The sequence below is a fragment of the Gracilinanus agilis genome, chromosome 2 (genome assembly GCF_016433145.1).
Source record: "Gracilinanus agilis isolate LMUSP501 chromosome 2, AgileGrace, whole genome shotgun sequence".
NCBI lineage: Eukaryota > Metazoa > Chordata > Mammalia > Didelphimorphia > Didelphidae > Gracilinanus > Gracilinanus agilis.
The window spans coordinates 266,033,640-266,053,998 of NC_058131.1; positions in this window are offsets into that span (position 1 = coordinate 266,033,640).

Below are 20,359 nucleotides of genomic sequence, written 5' to 3' on the forward strand. Positions count from 1 at the left end.
AGGAGTGGAAGAGTGGAAGGAAAAGAGGGGTCATCTATTCAGAACATCAATGGGCAAATCAAAGCAAGTTGCTCTGAGATTCGAGTCCTTCCTTCTAGAATCTGCCTCCCTTCACCTCTGGTGCCATGGAAGCTACCTAAAGCGAGAAGGAAAGAAGGGCAGGCTTGGACAATCAGAATGGACAGATTTTCTTCTCTTCTTGGAAAACGCCCTTATGTCTACCCACCCTCCTCTACTGTAGATGGACCAGCCTGAAAAGTTCAGCCCCTCTGCCTCCTCCATTGATGAGGGGAGGAAATAGGTGGGAAGGTGTTTGTGTTTGTTTTTTAATTTGGCTGTTTGGGGTGGGGGTGGGGGGAATTCAGAGTTGTTTTTTATCATTGTCTATTTACAGTTTTGCAGATTCTCTGAAAATGTAATTCATAGGATCATTATAGTCAAAGATTTAGAGTTAGGTGAGATTTAAGAAGCCATATAGTTCAACCTCATTTTGTAGATGAGGAAAATAAAATTCAGAGACTAAATGACTTGCACAGAACTAGGATTTGAACTCATGTCCACAGATTTCAAATCCTGTGCAGCAGAAATACTGCACATGCACAAAAGAAAAAGAGCAAGATTAAACACTGAGGGGCTAGAGCTAGTGCTGGGCTGTAATAGCAGGAAGATATTGGAATATATGAGTTGGGAAATTGGGTCAAAAAGGGTTCATTAGATTCTTTCGAACTTTTTTCCCAATGCAGAATAATAATTCAAAATTCTATAACTACTTGAAGCTGCTTAAAGTATCAAGAAATTGAAAATCTATGATTCTATATCCTCTACTCCAATCTGCAATAGGAAGTACTCATTCAATAAGCATTTATTCAGCTTACCATGTGCCAAGCACTGTGTTAAATGCTAGGATACAAAGTACAAAATAGTCTCTTCTCTCAAAGATCTCACAAGCTTATGGTGGAGACAAAACAAATGACTGTGCAAATGAGCTCTATAAAGAATAAATTGGAAATAATCAACTGAGGGAAGTTGCTAGAATGAGGGGGAATGGGTAAAGGCTTCCTACAGAGAAGGTGGGATTTTAACTGCAACTCGATGAAAGGTAGGGAAGTCACAATATGGGGAAAAGGAAGGAAAGCATTCCAGGGATAGGAAATAGCCAATGAAAATGACTGGAGTTGGGAGATGGAGTATCTTGTTGAAGAAAAGTGAAGAGACCAGTGTCACTGGATTGTGGAGAATGTGGGGCAGGGGAATTAAAAGATGGAAGAAGACTGGAAAGGTGCCATGGGGAAGCAGATCATGAAGGATTTTGAATGTCAAGTGGAGGATTTATATTTGTCACTGAAGTTTATTGAATTAGGAGGGGGAATGACATGGTCAGATCTACCTTTTAGGAAGATCATGGCACCTGGTTGGAGGATGGATAAGAGTGGAAGGCATATGCTTGCAATAATTCAGGTGTAACATCATGAGGGTCTGTACCAGAGTAGTCTCACTGTCAGAGGAGAGAAGAAGGCATATATGAGAGATGTTTCAAAAAATGACAGGCCCTCTGCAGTGAATCAAATTTGGAAGAGTGATTCCTAACATTCTGAATATTCACAGGACACAGTGTTTATTGGACATACTTCACAGGGAGAGACTTGGGCAGTCTTATTCTCAAATTCTTAGTACAATCTCAACAGGAGCTCACTATCTGTATCTAGAAGGAAATTAAGGCAGCCAGTTCTGGATACTAGCATGTAGATCTTGTTCCTTCTATCCTAATATAACTACTTGCCCATCATGAGAACATGTTCCTAGAGCTTCCTGATGAAAGGGAATGGTATGAGATACACAAACTCTTTTATCACCCTGGGTCAAGAATATACAAGATATATAAATATAGTTATATAGCAGGTAGGTGGCTCAGTGGATAGAGTGCTAGGCCTGGATTCAGGAAGTCTCATCTTCCACAATTTAAATCTGGCCTCAGAAACAAGCTGTGTGAACCTGGATATATCACTTATCCTTGTTTGCCTCAGTTTCTTCATCTGAAAAATGAGCTGGAGAAGGAAATGACAAACCACTTCGGTAATTCTGCCACAAAAACCCCAAATGGGATCATGAAGCATTGGAAATAACTGAAACAATTCTTCTTCTTTTTTTTAACCCTTAACTTCTGTGTATTGGCTCCTTGGTGGAAAAGTGGTAAGGGTGGGCAAAGGGGTTCAAGTGACTTGCCCAGGGTCACATAGCTGGGAAGTGTCTGAGGCCAGATTTGAACCTAGGACCTCCTGTCTCTAGGCCTGACTCTCAATCCATTGAGCTACCCAGCTGCCCCCTAACTGAAACAATTCAACGACAACTTATGTATGTAGTTTCTTGTGGAGGGAACCATTTTCATTACTATCTTTCATCTAGCACAGTGCTTAGCACATAGAAGGCACTTTATTAATCCTTATTCATTTGAATCAAATTCACCCTATTGACCCCTAAAACCTAGCCTCCCAGTTCATTAACTTCTTCAGCTCCCATTATTTTCATATCTACTTTCATCTACCAATAAAGATCTAATACCTATGATCTCACCATTGTCTAAAACTGTTCTACTTAAACTCTAGAAATTTCCTATCTCTCATCAAAATCTACCTTCTCACCTCTCCCACTGCCTATTCCTTCTAAGCCTGTTCTTTGTTTTCAAAGCCTCCAGTATTGTGATCATTCCCTAATTCTTATTTATTACACCTTTTCCCATATGGTCTCATGTTTGTATCCCCACGGTTTTGGCCCTATAATTAAACCAGTTCAACTATGTACTGCCCTTCATCCTTGAATCCTTGCCTCTTTATCTTTTTGCCATTTACATTCTGTCAACCTGAAACTCTGCATCATACTACCACCATCTACCTTCTCTATTCCTACTCCCAAGATGCAAAAAACTGGTGACTTGGGATTACAAATTGATGTGATATAAATCAATTGGACCTTCATTAATACATGTTCATATTTTTAGCTAATTCTTATTCACTATGTCACTCCCTACTCTGGCTATTTAAAAATTTCTATCTCTTCAAGCTCCTAAAGACATTACCAGGCCCTCTGATTCTCCTCATATGATCTTGGTTCCATTATTGAGAAAATGATGCTGCCTTCCATGAGTCATTTCATCTCCTTGACTGTACCCATCAAAACTCCTCTTTCTTCTTCACACATCACACATTCTCTCTTTCTTTGCCTCAGTCTCTGAGGAAAAAGTAACTTTCCTCTTTGCCAAGGTCAATTCCTTCCATTTTTTTTTACCTCCACCTCAAAGAGTTTGTCTCAATGCTCATCAGTCAACCATCAAACATTTATTCAGCACTTAACTATATGGCAGACATTATGCAAGGCACCGGGGTTACAAAGACAAAAATGAAAGGAGTTTCCATTTGGGAGAAACAATGTATACAATATATAAATAAATGCAAAACACATACCCAGTAAATATGGAGAAATTAGTAGGGCACAGTAGTAAGAATGGGTCATGAAAGACTTTATGGAGGTGGTGACACTTGAATTGAGTTTTGAAGGGAACTAAGGATTCTATGACATGGTGGTGAGGAGAGAGTACATTCTGGGAATAAAGGACAGATGGCAATGCCTGGGGGTCTGGAGGGCATAGTGGAAGGACAGATGGTAAAGCCCAGTGGGTGGGAGGGTGTAGTTGCAGGGCAGATGGTATGGTGATTCTCTATCTTACAGGAAGAATTGTAGTTAGTGATTCTCTATTCCTATAAGTGGCATAAACAGTTATGTCTGCATGGCAGAGGGGTAAAAAGGAGTTAAAGAGACACATCTCACCACAATGGGGGGAGTGGGGCTGAGGATTGGAGAAGAGTGGGAATCCTGAGTCCCAAGGGTGTGCTGGTAAGTATTTAACAACCAGCTCTATAAAAAATAACGTATGCATGACAAAATTTAAAGTTTAATCTTCATCATTAACTTTCCCCTATCACTTTCCTAAATACAGACAATCAACAAAACAATAAATTAATCTTTAATTTGTTACCTTTGCTGATTTCCAAAGTTAACTACTCACATTGAAAATTTAACAATCATCTCTCAAGACTCTCAGTTTGAACTGGCTTCAGCATATTCCTATATCGGATGTCCCTTGACAAGGGTAGAGATGGAGGTCGATAGCTATCCAAGAGAGTAGCATTCCTAAGAAGGAAGGGGAGACAGGCTTTCAGGGTACCTGCTCAGGCTGGCAGGATTTCATGCTTTGATAGAGCAAGTGGGCAAGCTAGCAGAAACTGGAGGTTGGAGAAAAGAATAATGAGTTCTAGAGGCAACTAGGTTGCACAATGGATAAAGTGCCAGGTCTGCGTTGCAAGGATCTGGGTTCAAATATGGATTCAGATACTTAATAAGTGTTTGACCTGGGCAAGTCACTTAACCGCAGTTGCCAAACCCTTATCATTCGGCTGCCTTAGAATCAACAGTATTGATTTTAAGTCAGAAGGTAAGGGTTTAAAAAAAAAAAAAAAGAAAGACTTCTGTTTGTAATATGTTAAGATTGAGAAAAAAAGAGAATTAAAAAAAAAAGATTGAGATGCCTTCTCTCACCTTTAATCTTTCTCTGAGTACTATCTCTTTTCTCAGTGCCTACAAACATTCTCACGTCTACCCTATCATTAACAAAATCACTTTGCCCTGCCATTCCCTCAAGCTATTTTCCTATATCTCCTCTCTTTCACTGCTGAACTAAAATGAGTCATCTATAATTATTATTTCTACTTCCTGATCACCTTCTTACTCTCTAACCCCTTGTAATCTGGCTTGCTACCTAACTACTCTATTGAAAATGCTTTCTTAAAGATACAGATATCCTTTCCACATTGCAGGGAGATAGGAACAAGGCACCTCTGCGTAAATATTTTGGCCCTCCCTTCCTATCAAAAGAATAAGTCTGAATTTTTTCTTTTTCTTTTGTGGGTTGTTTACAGTAAAAGAAATTGTGTATATTTGTGGTATTAAAAGATAAAATGTGTTGATGTTATAAAATATTATACATATATTTTATGCATTTCTGAGTTTCTAAATTTTTTCTTTGTCATTTGTTGGCCTTCATGTGTCATCTGTGGCTTCTGTAAATCTCCCCCCAAATTTCCATTTAATTTCTTATGCTGACCCACAATGTATTGAAACTGTGATGGAGAATGTCTTGATGTGAAAGGGATAATTGTAATCTCTTAAATGATAAATCCAATAGCTTTTTCTCCATCTTTACCTTCCTTGACTTCAGTAGGATTTGGCACTGTTGACTACCTCATTATACTCTATTCTCCCCTTCCTTCCTTTCCATTACATTGCTCTCCTAGTTCTCTTACGTGTTTCTCCATGCCTTAGTTTGCTTTGCCAGTCCATCATCTATCTCCCAACCCATAAGCATAAGTGATCCTCAGGACTCTGGGTCTTATACTCTATTCTCTTGCCCTTAGTGATCTCATCTATTCCTATGGGTTCAATTATTACCTCTATGTAGATGGTCCCTAAATCCAACCCTTATTTTCCTTACCCTCACCCTTCTGCATAGCCAGATAATTTGGAAATATATTCACAATTATCCTCTTGACACATAAAACTCAGTATGTTCAAATTATAACTCATCATCTTCTCCCTCTCCTTACCCCTCCAAAAGTTATCTAATGTTCAGAATTTCCTGTTTCTATTGCAGGCATTAACCATCTTTTAAATTCATCCACTTTTAAAATTGAATGTAATGGACTCCTGTACTAGCAGCAGTGCAATGATCCAGGACAATTCTGAGGGATTATTGGAAAAGAATGCTACCCACATTCAGAGGAAGAACTACAGAAGTGGAAACATGTGGGAAGCCTATAAGAGAAAGAGTCTCAAAAAGACAAAAATCAGGGATTCTGGATTCAAATAGATAAAAATCTGAGACTCCTCTTTTGACTCCTTTTCTGATCCACACCTTTCCTTATTGAAAAGCTTTAAGCTCTTAGCAAACCAGTAATCAAAAGGTTAACATTCTTCCCCTTTGGTCAGAAATGTAGCTGCTTGGCAAACCAAGGCCGAAACCTTAGTTTAGCAGGGGCATTTTGCCCCTGAGAAAAGTATTCTCAGACTTAGCTTGCTAATAATCATGTAGCTGAAGGTCCAGCCTGGTTCTTATCTTCACCTTGAAGTTTCTGAGGTTTCTGTGTGTTGTCTAAACTAATTACAATGTCTAGAAAGCTGTAAAACTCTCTCTGTGCTTGTGGGTGAAAGGGAGTTTGAATTTTCATATATAATAAACTTGTGACTCAATGGCACTTCAGAGAAGCAGCTATGAGCTAACAGTCAAGATCGTCTCTCATGTCCCATTACTTTCTTATCAACTAAGCCATCCTTACCAGAGATGATAAATAGATCTCCACAGAAACAGAAGAAAAACAACTGCTTGAACACATGGGTTGATTTGGACATGATTTGGGACGTAGACTCTAAACGGCCACCCTAGTGCAATTATCAATAACATGGAAATAGGTCTTGATTGATAACACATGAAGAAACCAGTGGAAATGTGCGTCGGCTACAGGGGGGGGGTGGAGGGGGGGAGGCCTGAAGGGGATAATAAGAACATGAATCATGTAACCATGGAAAAAATTTTTCTAAAAACTAAAAATTTAAAATGATTGAAAAAAATAAATTCATCCACTTTAATAATATCAGAGCAGTCTTTGTCTCTTCCCATTCCCAAGTCAACAAACATTTAGTAAGTACTTATGCTAAGTACTATAGTAAGTACTATACTAAGTACTGGGAATATAAATAAAGCAAAAAGAAAAGATAATGACTACCTTCAAGGAGCTTACATTCCAATGTAAGCTTAATCAGTACATAAAAGTGCAATGAAAGGTGAGGAAGGTAGTGTTATAAAAATAGAGCTAAAGGATGAATAATAATAATAGAGGCTATGGAGGCTTTGAAGGGTGGATTGGATTTGTGGGAGAGAGAGCATATTCTCACCCAAGGCCTCTGTGTAGGTGCTACTGGCAAAAGCTATGCCTCTCCTCTCCTGACAGGCTTGCTCAACTGAGCCTGTCAGCTATCTCTTATAACAGCTGCCCAGGCAGGGAACCACTGAGAGGTTGTGTGTGTAGTTAGCCTCTCTGGTTCCCCAACCAGGGGTTGAAATAATTATTGATAAGGGCTACTGATGTGCTGTTTGAATAACTGTGAAATCTGACTCCGTAAAGGATCTCCCCTTCCCAAGGGCTTTGATATATTGAACTCTCAGTTAAGATGGCAGCAGAGTAAAAAGTAACTGCTGGACCTCTCCTAACCCACGCATATAGGACTCCTCATGAAGACATAAAAACAAATCCAGAGGAAAGAAGGGACCCCACAACTGGGCGCAGCATCGAAGGTACATGGAATTGGGGCATTTCCATGCTATAAAGGGGCGAAACAGCTCTCACGAAAACACAAGCAGAGCAACCCCGTCCCCCACACCCCACACCACTTACAACTCCAAAGCCAGCACACGAGTCAGAGCAAGTTTGGGGCACCCATTAAGTCATTGACAGTTCACCAGGGCTTGTTCCTGAAAGCAGCAAGACTTAAGACCCCCCAAGAGGCTAAAGAACTCATGGACTCTGAACACAGACCCTGAGCCCAGGTGCAGGCGAAGGGGCTGATACAGGTGCAGGCTAAGGCAGGGTCTAAGGTGCGGACTAAGGTGCAGATGAAGGGGCTGATTCTGAGTGCAGGAGCGGACCTTGAGTGGGGACCCAGTGCAGAGAGGTGCTTGACTGTGGAAGCAGCTCCCTGAGATTGTTAAAGGAGTTTCAGGCAGAAGAATGAGCAAGGAGACCACCAGGAGGCTTGTCCCAGAACAACTAGACTTGAGATCTCAGGAATCTAAAGAGTGCAGACAGATCCTGGGTGAGGGAACTCAGCTTACAATGGCAAGCCAGAATCATCAGGAAAACCAGAAGAGAAAGATGAAGAAGAAAAAACCTTTTAACACTTGACAACTTTTACACAGAAAAAATCCAGACAACAGAGGAAACAACAGAGGAGAATAAACAATCCAAACCTTCCCAAAACAATGAAAATGGGTCACAAGGTCTTGAAGAATTCAAATCTGAGATCATGAAAAAGATGGAAGAGATCTGGCAAGAAAATAACAGTTTAAAAGGCAGAATTTCACAATTGGAAAGTGAGGCAAGTAAATCAAAGACCAGAAATGACCAGATTGAAAAGGAAAACCAAAAGATTGTAGCCAAAAACCAGTCTCTAAAGGATAGAATTGGGCAATTAGAAAAAGATGCCCCCAAATCAAAAGAATTAATAAGCAAATTGGAGACCAAAATCAAACAGCTGGAAAACAGGTCAGACCAAACTGAAAAGGAAAATCAAAAGCTTATTGCAGAAAACCAGTCTCTAAAGACAAGAATTGGGCTAGTAGAAGCAAATGATCTATCAAGACAGCAAGAGCAAATAAAACAAAGTCAAAAGACTGATAAAATAGAAGGAAACATGAAATATCTCAATAAGAAACTGACAGATCAAGAAAACAGGTCTAGAAGAAACAATCTGAAAATCATTGGTCTTCCTGAAAAAGCAGAAATTAATAGAAATTTGGACTCCATACTAAAAGAAATTATTCAGCAAAATTGCCCTGAAGTTCTACAACAAGAGGGCAATATAGACATTGAAAGGATCCATAGATCACCCTCTACACTAGACCCTGAAAAGACAACCCCCAGGAATATAATAGCCAAACTGAAGAGCTTCCAAGTAAAAGAAAAAAAATTTACAAGAAGCCAGAAAGAGACAATTCAGATATCAAGGAGCACCAATCAGGATCACACAGGATCTGGCAGCCTCCACACTAAAAGACTGCAAGGCTTGGAATATGATATTCAGAAAAGCAAGAGAATTTGGTTTACAACCAAGGATCACGTACCCATCAAAAATGACTATATTCTTCCAGGGGAAAGTTTGGGCATTCAACAAGATAGAAAATTTCCAATCATTTGCACAGAAAAGACCAGGACTAAATGGAAAGTTTGATATCCAACCACAAAAATCAAGAGAAAAATGAAAAGGTAAATAAGAAACAGAAGGGAAAGTAAGAAAACTCGTATTTTTTAAATTTGCCTCTTTAAGGGCTTCAATAAGATCTAATTATTGGAACTCCTATGTGGAGAAATGCTATGTATAATTCTCTGTAGTGAACTCTATTCACTATTATCATATTCACTATTATAGCAACCAGAAGAATAATTCATAGGGAGAGGACAGAACACTAAATAGTCTAAGATGACATGGGGGGTGGGAAAGAGGGGGGTGAATAGTAGGGGACACCAAGAGAAACTTGAGTAAATAAGAAAAATAGCATATTCTATTACACACAAAGAGGGCATGGGAAGGGGAGGGGACAAATACTATTATAAGAAGGAGAGGAAGAGAGCATTAAGAGGTAATAATCAAACCTTACTCTCAGTGTAATTAACCTGGAGAGGGAAGAGTAGCGATATTATCCATGGGGATAAAAAACTCTATCTAACCCTACTGAGAAAGTCAGAAGGGATAAACCAAGGGGAGCAGGGGAGTGGGGAGGTCAAAAAAGGGAGGGGAGAAGAAGGGGGAGGAAATTCATTAGGCCTTTAAAAATAAAAATAGGGGAATAACAAGGGAGGGGGTAGAAAGGGAAGTTAATGAAGGGAGAGGATAAGTGATACCGGCTCAAAGCAAACCACTGGTTTAAAAGAAAATAGTGTAAGAAGAAGGGGTGGGACTAGGGGAGGATACAAAAATGTCAATGAATGCACAACTGATAATTGTAACTCTGAATGTGAATGGGATGAACTCGCTCATAAAATGGAAGCAAATAGCAGAGTGGATCAGAAACCAAAATCCTACCATATGTTGTCTACAAGAAACACATATGAGGCATGTAGACATACACAAGTTTAAGGTTAAGGGCTTGAGCAAAATCTTTTGGGCATCAAATGAGAAAAAGAAGGCAGGAGTGGCAAAGGAGTGGTAAAGAACGCTACCCACATTCAGAGGAAGAACTGTAGGAGAGGAAACACAGAAGAAAATCAACTGCTTGAATACATGGGTTGATGAGGACATGATAGGGGATCGAAAGTACCACACCAATGCAACTATCAACAATTTGGAAATAGGTCCTGATTAATGACACATGTTAAAACCAGTCGAAATGCATATCGGCCAGGGGAGGGGGGGAATTCGGGGGATGAAGGGGAAAGTAAGAGCATAATCATGTAACCATGTTAACTTTTCTAAAATATAAATATTAATAAATGTTTAAAAAAAAGAAAAAAGATATATTGACCACTCAGGAAAGGTACTTGATAACAAAAAACTATATTTAAGTTCTAAGTAATGGGGTTAGGAACAAGGGCAAAGGATGGAGGATTTGGGAATCTTATTTGCTAATACTCTAAGCTAATGATCAGATTATTGGAGAAAACTGGATCAAGTAGAGACTGGAGGTTCTTCACCCTCACACTAACCTTGGCCTGACTTGGCCAGAGCCAAGCCAAAGATTTGAGAAGGCTGTTGATGATCTTTGATGATAATGTCACTGTTCTCTCTGCGCTCTATTGTCAATGATGGTGATTGCTCTCTAGCTCTCTCCATAAGACAAGTTGGTTTGCAGGTACAGGCCTACCCTCCCTCAAGACCACCGACCTCCCAAGTTCTGCTCCAGACTGAGCCACATGTTCTAGGCCTGGTGGGTATTTATAGAATTGGCTCCAACAGATTTTTTGCCCTGGCTCATGGCATCTGGGTACATCCTGAGGTGTTCTTGTCACTCAAAGTTGGTGTCCATCTTGTCCCAGAAATCAATATAACAGTAGCCACACTGGGACACAGTACTGAAGACAGAAGAAGAGTGGAGAAAGGAATGATGAACAACAAGTCTGGGGATTTCTTAAAAGCAGAAGTTCCAGATTCTGAGGAACTTATGAAAAAGAATGCTACTCACCTCCAGAGAAAGAACTGTTTAAATCAGAATGCAGATGAAAGCATATGATTTATCACTTGTTTATTTGGGTATATGTTTGGGGGTTTTGGTTTTATAAGATTTCTCACTTACAAAAATGAACAATATGGAAATGTGTTTTGCATAATAATACATGTATAACCCAGATTGAATTGCCTGCCAGCTCCTGGAGAGAGAGGGAAGAAGGAAGGGAGACAATTTGGATCATATAACTTTGGAAAACATGTTGAAACTTGTTATTAAAATAAAAAATAATAAAATAAAATTTCAAAAAACTTTTTCAAAAAAACAAAACAATAGAAGTTCCGGGAGGAACTCACTAATAGAAGGAGGAGGCAAGAGGTATAGAGGGATCTTATGGGGCAAAATGGCAGCTGAAGTATTTTGCAATCTAGAGAGAAGTGGGGCTAGGAGAAGAATAAAGGATGACTGACCTGATCATTTCATCAAAATAGAAGGCTTGTACAAAAATATTTATAGCCACGTTCTTTGAGGTGGCAAAAAACTGGAAAGCGAGGGTATGCCCTTCAATTGGGGAATGGCTGAACAAATTGTGGTATATGTTGGTAATGGAATACTATTGTGCTCAAAGGAATAATAAACTGGAGGAATTCCATGTGAACTGGAAAGACCTCCAGGAATTGATGCAGAGTGAAAGGAGCAGAGCCAGAAGAACATTGTATACAGAGACTAGATACACTGTGGTAAAATTGAATGTAATGGACATCTGTACTAGCAGCAATGCAATGACCCAGGACAATTTTGAGGGATTTATGGAAAAGAACGCTACCCACATTCAGAGGAAGAACTACAGGAGAGGAAACACAGAAGAAAAACAACTGCTTGAACACTTGGGTTGATGAGGACATGATTGGGGATGTATATCCAAAAGGACCACACCAATGCAACTATCAATAATGTGTAAATAAGTCTTGATTGATGACACATGTTAAAACCAGTGGAAATGAGAGTTAGCTATGGAGGTGGGGTGAGTTTGAGGGGGTGAAGGGGAAAGTAAAAACATGAATCATGTAACCATGGAAAATTTTTCTAAAAATAAAAAAAATTAAAAGAGAAAGAAAAGAGAAGGGAGGATTCAATCTACTTTCATAGCCTGAGGGAGACCTGTTTTGTAGTTTTAAAATCAAATTGTTCTTAGGTGCTGAAGGGGAAACCATTTCTCAAAAAATGTCCCAATTCAGTATTAATTTTCCAAGTAGGAAATCCAGTTTCTTTCTCAAGAAGAGTGCAATTCAGTAACTGAAACATTGTGGGAAGACCAAATGTAATAGACTTTGTTACTAACAGTAATGTAATGATCCAGGACAATCCTGAGGGACTTATGAAAAAGAATGCTATCCACATCTAGAGAAACAACTTGGAGCAGAAATCCAGAAGAAAACATAAGATTTATCACTTGTTTATATGGGCATGTGATTTGGGGTTTTGGTTTTAAAAGATTACTCTATTATGCAAATGAATAATATGTAAATCAATTTTTTAAAGTTTTTATTTTGAATATTTTCCCATAGTTACATATTTCATTTTCTTTCCCTCTCCCCCAAAACCCCTTAGCTGTGTGTAAATGGAATTAGCTCTAGTCCATTCATAGTCAAAACTCTACCTACCAGAGATGATGTCATCCCCACCTCCCTTTACTGGGGAGGGAGACGAATTACCCACACGTGACAATAAGTAACAAATCAAGAACAAGGGACTGCCCTTTGGGCAGTCCAAATCAGTATAGAGGATGCCATTTGTCCACTTGAATTAGAGGTGGACCCACAGGAAGTGACGAAAGACACTATCTCTTCAAGTATGTTGGTTACTTCCTGCTAGGGGAATTCCCGCTTTGAACTTGGTGCTGAAGGATCTCGGCTGAGACCTCAGGCAGCTTCTACTCTGAATGGTCACGTGGGTAAGTTAGGCTGACTTCCTTGGCCTACCTTGGTGTTTTTCCAAGACTCTACCTTAAGTAGGCTCTAGCCTAACTGATTGCTAGGCCTTGTGGCTTGTAGCCAAATTTATTTAGCCTTTTAACCTTCTCTCTCTGTCCAGGCCTCTGCAGGCCTGGACTAGCCTCTCCCTCTCTCTATTTCCCTACCTTTTACCTTCCTCATTGTAAATAAACTACCTTAAACCCAATCCTGACTTGGGTCTATTTTAATTACCGAATCAATCTGAATTGTTGATTCCTGGCGGCCACACTTTAAATATATATCTATAAAATATCTAAAATCTCCCTCTTACATCTGACATACAATTCAACTGGGTTTAACATCTATCATTGATCAAGACCTAATTCCATATTATTGATAGTTGAACTAGAGTTATTGTTTAGTGTCTACATACCCAATAATATCCCCTTCAGCCCATGTGTTCAAGCAGTTGTTTTTCTTCTGTATTTCTCTTCCCACAGTTCTTCCTCTGAATGTGGCTAGTTTTCTTTCTCATCCAGCCTTGCTCTGGATCCTTGCATTACTGCTAGTAGAGAAGTCCGTTATGTTCGATTGTATCACAGTGTATCTATCAGTCTCTATGTATAATGTTCTCCCGGTTCTGCTCCTTTCACTCTGCATCAATTCCTGGAGGTCATTCCAGTTCACATGGAATTCCTCCAGTTCTTTATTCCTTTGAGCACAATAGTATTTCATCACCAACAGATACCACAATTTGTTCAACCATTCCCCAATGGAAGGATATTCTCCCATTTATGGAAATCATTTTGAGTGATAATACATGTATAAACCAGTAGAATTTCTTGTCAGCTCCAGGAGGGGGAAAAGAAGAGGGGGGTGAGAGAACATAAATCATGTAACCATGGAAAAATATGCAAAAAAATTATATTAAAAAAATTAAAAAGATGAAAAAAATTTTTTAAAGAAAGGGTACAATTTCTTTCTTCACTTGTACAAGCACAAATTAATGAATTGATTCCTTTCCTTAAATTTTTGGGATCCGTGTGCTCTAAAAGAAAATAGGTGTAACTTCTTTAAGATGTCCTTGTTTCAAATCTGGCCTCACACACTTCCTAGCTATGTGCCCCTGGGAAAATCACTTAACCCCCATTGTCAAGCTCTTACAATTCTTCTGTCTAAGGCAGAAGGTAAGGGTTTTTTAAAAATGACCTTGTATTTTGACCAATTGCTATTGTTTATGTTAAACTCTATATATCATATTGTTCATAATAGAAAGATCCTCTCTTTGTTATGGGCCTTGGGGTTTCCCTTTAGACACCCCAGGCCCTAGAAGTATTTTCAGCAAAGCAGGGAAATTCCTTTCCTTCCTTGCATTCTTGTAATGCTCAGGAAAATGTGACTTTGGGCATCAGACGCTCCAGATAAGGAAAGACCCCTGAGAGAAATATTCCCCTTGGAATTCTCCCCTAGATTTTGAAATGGACATAGACATACATCTTCTGGTTATGCTCTGATACCATCGGGTTGTAATCTAGAACATCTACTTGTCTCTTAAACTTTGTCTTTGGGACACAAAACACCACTCTAGCCCCAGTCAGGTGATGGGACATCCCCCATTTCTGCCCAACTTCATGCCATCATCATTCCTTCTTTAGTCACATAGTACCTATTTCCATTAGAGTACAAGAAATCCAGAATCCTTCCTCACTAGGATGCATGCCCACTCTTGTGCCTGTCTCCCAGCCCTTCAGCATCACTACTAAATTAATAAATTTCTCTTTTTACATTTAAGCTAAGTTTTGGAGTCTTGCATTCTTGTAAAGGATAACTGTCCCCAAACCAAGGGTTAACCTGAAGCCTCCCACAACATCTTCAGCCTACCCAGCCTACTTCAGCCTATCAAGATAGGCCTTCAATCAGGGATGCCTCCCATTTTAAGCAGACAAGCATCTGTCCACCTCTTCAGTATCTGTTTCCAAGTGTGTGCAATGGGAAATTAGTGTGTTATCCTCAAAGTAATAGTTATTAATGTCTCCAAGATCAATACCCCTAGGACTCCAGTAGAAGTTAGTAAAGTTGATCCCTCCAAGAAATTCTTCACCCAACAGGACAACATTACTCCACTCCATCCTTCTCTCTGAAGGACAAGACTACCCCACCCCAATGTTTTGAAATACAAAGATCTCTTAATCCCCTTTGGTCTGAGGGAAACAGTAATAATCTTTAAAATATTAATCCTCCCAGATTCTGTAAACCTTACTCCATTCTTTCAAAAGGAACATGTTATAATCCTTTCAGGAAGACTTGATTGTATCAGGATTTCCCTATAAATAAGAGATAGTTCAGTAAATCTTTGGGCATTTGTCTTAGGTCAGTAACTTGAGGCATTGTCCCACATTTCTCTCTCTTTCTCCCCTAAGCACTGTATTTTAATTGATGGGTTTCCCAGGTCTCATTTTGAAAAGTGGCAAAAAGGGTATATCTTGCTACTTCAAGATTCCCTTAAATTTCCACTTCACACACAAGAAATTAGTCTTAAGTCTATCCTGAGGCTCACCCTACTGCTTCTACATCTACTTCATCCTTTCCCTCAAAATTTTCTTGTGGGGTTTTTAAGATATTTTATTTTCCCAATTACATGTAGTAACAATTTTCAACAGACATTTTCCAAAATTATAAGACCCAAATGTTCTCCCTCCCTTCCCCTTCCCAGAGATGGTAATTTAATCTGTTATACTTGTATTATCATGCAAAATATACTTCCATATTGGCTTTATAAGAGGAGCCTCTTATAAAGCCAAAACCTCAAAATAAAAACATAAATGTAGTGCAAAAGGGTGCATATTAACTCTGCAAAGCCTTACTGCAGAGTTTCTGACAGTTGAAAAGGGTTTAGAATCCTGAGGTTAGTCAGTTGACCCTGGAGACTGTGTAAATGAAATTAATTCTAGCCCATTCATAGTCAAAAATCTACTTACCCTAGGCATCTAGATTATATCATCCCCACCTCCCTCAGGGGAAGTGGAGATAATTTAATCACACATGACAATAAGTATCAAATCAAGAACAAGGGACTGTTCTTTAGAAATTTGGACTTTGGGCAGTCCAAATCAGTGTAGAGGCTGCCATTGGTCCACTTGAATTAGAGGTGGCCCACAGGAAATGACAAGAGATGCTATCTCTTTAAATACGTGGGTTGCAACCTGGTAAAGTTAGTTGAGAAGTGGAAGGAGTTCAGGAGTTCTAGCTTTGGACTTGGTGCTGAAGGTGCTCCGCTGAGACCTCAGAATGCTTCTACTTTGAATTGTCACGTAGGTAAGTTAGGCTGACTTCCTTGGCCTACCTTGGCGTTTCAAAACTCTGCCTTAAGTAGGCTTATAGCCTCTCTGATTTCTAAAGTCTTGTGGCTTGTAACCTAGTTTAATTAGCCTTTTAACCTTCTCTCTCCGTCCAGGCCTCTCCAGGCCTGGACCACCCTCTCCCTCTCTCTAATTACTTACATTTACCTTCCTTAATTGTAAATAAACTACCTTAACCTGGATGCTGACTTGGGTCTATTTTAATTATGGAATCAATCTGAATTGTTGATTCCTGGTGGCCACACTTTAAATATATATTTATAAAATACCTAAAAATCTCCCTCATACAAGACTCAATGAGAGTAGGATGGTCAACTGAGCTCTATCTTTGGACTGAAACCTGGCCTATATTCTGCAGCTTTTCTCTTAAAATGTGTTAGCTTAACTATTTCCTTTGGATCTCCCTAACTTCCCTTATTCCCAATCATCATTTTCCCTTCCTGAATATCTGTGAGTTTTGAAAGGAGGGTGGATCTTGGTGTTAGCTTTCAAATTTGGTAGATTTAGTTTTCCCGTAGTCAAATAAGGCTTACCCTTGTTACAAATTATCTCTTGAATCATTGTATCCAACTTTTCTAACCCTATAGGCTACAAAACCTCTCTGGGCTGAGTTAGGCAGGTCCTTTCTCCCTCTCACATTCCTGTGTCCCTCCCCCACCTGAAGCTTTCCCTAGGGGGCTGTTAGAGTTACCTTGTATTCCTCCATCCCTTCCAATCAACCCTAAAACTCAATAAACACTGTTTGTCACTTAATCAAACCTTTGGCTAGTTCATTAGTTGATTGATAAGAGAGGGAGAAGGGGAGAAAGGAATAATATTGTCTCTGGGTCCTGAAGGGAATGGAGGTGTCTATTAGAGGAAGTGAGATCTCAATACTTCCTCTGAACTCTTCCTTTGTGAACTTGAGAAACTGACTAGAAAGCCCTCTAGTCAGTTTCAAGCCATTCTTGGCTGGCCCTAACCTTTGTCTCTAGAAGTGCCCTACCTACCTGGAGGGCTCAGTTTGTTTCCCTCCAGTGTCTCTGTCTCCAACCTGTTACCCAGTCTGTGTCTCCCAGGCTGCAGCTATCTGCCCAAAATACCTCATCCTTTCCCTTGCAACTCTTTTACCTCTCCTACTGCCTCAATTTATCATGCACCACTATTGTACTCTCCTTATCTATTTACTGCCTTAGGGATCCACAAACCCCTATCCACAGTGCCTTATCCATATTCACACTACCTTTAGTCCCCTACCTGCCTTATCCCCCATTACAATCTTACCTCTGCCTTAATTTCCCTATTACTTCCAGCCTATTCCCTTATTACAACCATCTCATACCCTACTAGATTAATTCCCTTATAACATCAATGAATATGTGAAAAATAGTGAAATGTCAAAAATAGTATGCTTTAATCTGCATTCCAGCTCCAAAAGTTCTTTCTCTGGCAGTGGATAGCATTCTTTCTCATAAGTCCCTCAGAATTGTCCTGGGTCATTGCATTGTTGTTAGTAGAAAAGTCTTTGAATGTGTCACAATGTTTCACTTTCTGTGTACAATGTTCTCCTGGTTCTGTTCCTTTCTCTCTGCATCAATTCCTGGAGGTCTTTCCAGTTCACATGGAATTCCTCCAGTTCATTATTCTAAAGTTAGCATTTCTAGTATGATATTAAATAATAGTGATGATAATGAGAATCCTTGCTTTACCCTGATCATATTGGGAAGACTTCTAACTTATCTCTAATGAAGATAAGTTTTAGATAGATACTACTTATCATTTTAAGGAATGGCCCATTTATTCCTACACTTTCCAGTGTTTTTTATAGAAATAGATGTTGTATTTTGAAAGCTTTTTTTCTGCATCTATTGAGATAATAGTGATTTCTATTAGTTCAGTTATTGATACGGTCAATTATGCTGATAGTTTCCTAATATTAAACCAGCTCTGCATTCTTGGTATAAATCCCAGCTGATCAGAGTGAATTATTCTTGTGATATATTACTGTAGTTTTCTTGCTAGTATTTTATTTAAAATTTTTACATCTATACTCATTAATGAAATTGGCCTATAATTTTCTTTCTCTCATTTTGCTTTTCCTGGCTTAGGTATCAGTACCATATTTGTGTTATAAAAAGAATTTGGTAGGATTCCTTCTTTCCCTATTTTCCCAAGTAGTTTATTATAGTTTGGGGATTAATTGAACTTTAAATATTTGATAGAATTCACTTGTGAATCCATTTGGCCCTAGGGATTTCTTCTTAGGCAGTTGATTGGATGGCTTGTTCTATTTCTTTTTCTGAAGTGGAATTATTTAAGTATTCTATTTCCTCTTTTGCTAATCTGAGAAATTTATATATTTTTAATTAAGTTCATTTAATTAATTAAGAATATTTTTCCATGGTTAACTGATTCATGTTCTTTCCCTCGCCTCCTACCACCTCTCTCCCATAGCCAATGAGCAATTCCACTGGCTTTTACATGTGTCATTGATCAAGACCCATTTCCATATTATTTATATTTGCACTAGGGTGATCATTTAGAGTCTACATCCCCAATCATATCCCTTTTGAACCATGTGGTCAACCAGTTGGTTTTCTTCTGTGTTTCTACTCTCACAGTTCTTTCTCTGAATATGGATAGCATTCTTTCTCATAAGTCCCTGAGAATTGTCCTTGATCATGAGCAACTTATATTTTTGTAAACATTCATCCATTTCACTTAGATTGTCAGATTTATTGGCATATAATTGAGGAAAATAACTCCTATTGATTCCTTTAATTTCCTCTTCATTAGTGGTGAATTCACTCTTTTCATTTTTGATATTGATAATTTGATTTTCTTTTTTCCTTTTTCAAATCAAATTAATCAATGCTCTATTTTATTTTTTTTTTTATAAAACCAACTCCTGGTCTTATTTATTAGTTTAATGGTTCTCTTACTTTCAATTTTATTAATTTTTCCTTTGAATTTTTAGGATTTCTAATTTAATTTTTAATTGGGAATTCTTTAATTTGTTCTTTCCCTAGCTTTTTTAGTTGCATGCTCAATTTATCATTCTACTTTTTCTCTATTTTATTGATACAAGCATTTAGAGATATAAAATTTCCTCCAAATGCTGCTTTGAATGTATCCCATACATTTTGATAGGTTGTCTCCTCGTTGTCATTCTTTTTTTTTTTTTTAATTATTTTAAACCCTTAACTTCTGTGTATTGACTTATAGGTGGAAGAGTGGTAAGGGTAGGCAATGGGGGTCAAGTGACTTGCCCAGGGTCACACAGCTGGGAAGTGTCTAAGGCCGGATTTGAACCTAGGACCTCCCGACTCTAGGCCTGGCTCTCACTCCACTGAGCTATCCAGCTGCCCTATTGTCATTCTTTTTAATGAAATTATTGATTGTTTCTATAATTTGCTCTTTGGCCCACTCCTTCTTTAGAATTAGATTATTTAATTTCTAATTAATTTTTAATTTGTGTTTCCAGGGACACTCATTGATTATAATTTCTATTGCATAATGTTCTGAAAAGGATGCATTTATTATTTCTGCTTTTCTGCATTTGGCTCTTTTTTATACATGGTCAGTTTTTGTGTAGGTACTATATACTGCTGAAAAGAAGATATATTCCTTTCTATTCCTATTCAATCTTCTCTAGAGAGCTACTAAATCTAACTTTTCTAAAATTTCATTCATCTCTTTCATTTTTTTTCTTGTTTATTTTTGGGTTTGATTTGAGATTTGAGAGGGGAAAATTGAGGTTCCCCCAATAGTATAGTTTTACTGTCTATTTCCTCCTGAAATTCATTTAATTTCTCCTTTAAGGGGGCAGCTAGGTGGCTAATTAAATTGAGAACTAGGCCTAGAAATGTGAGGGTCGAGGTTCAAATTTGGCCTCAGACACTTCCTAGCTGTGTGACCCTGAGAAAGTTACTTAACCGTTATTGCCTAGCCCTTACAACTCTTTTGCCTTAGAACCATTACACAGTATTGATTCTAAGACAGAAGGTAAGGGTATAAAAAAATTTCTCCTTTAAGAATTTGGAGGCTATACTATTTGATGATATATATATATATATATATATATA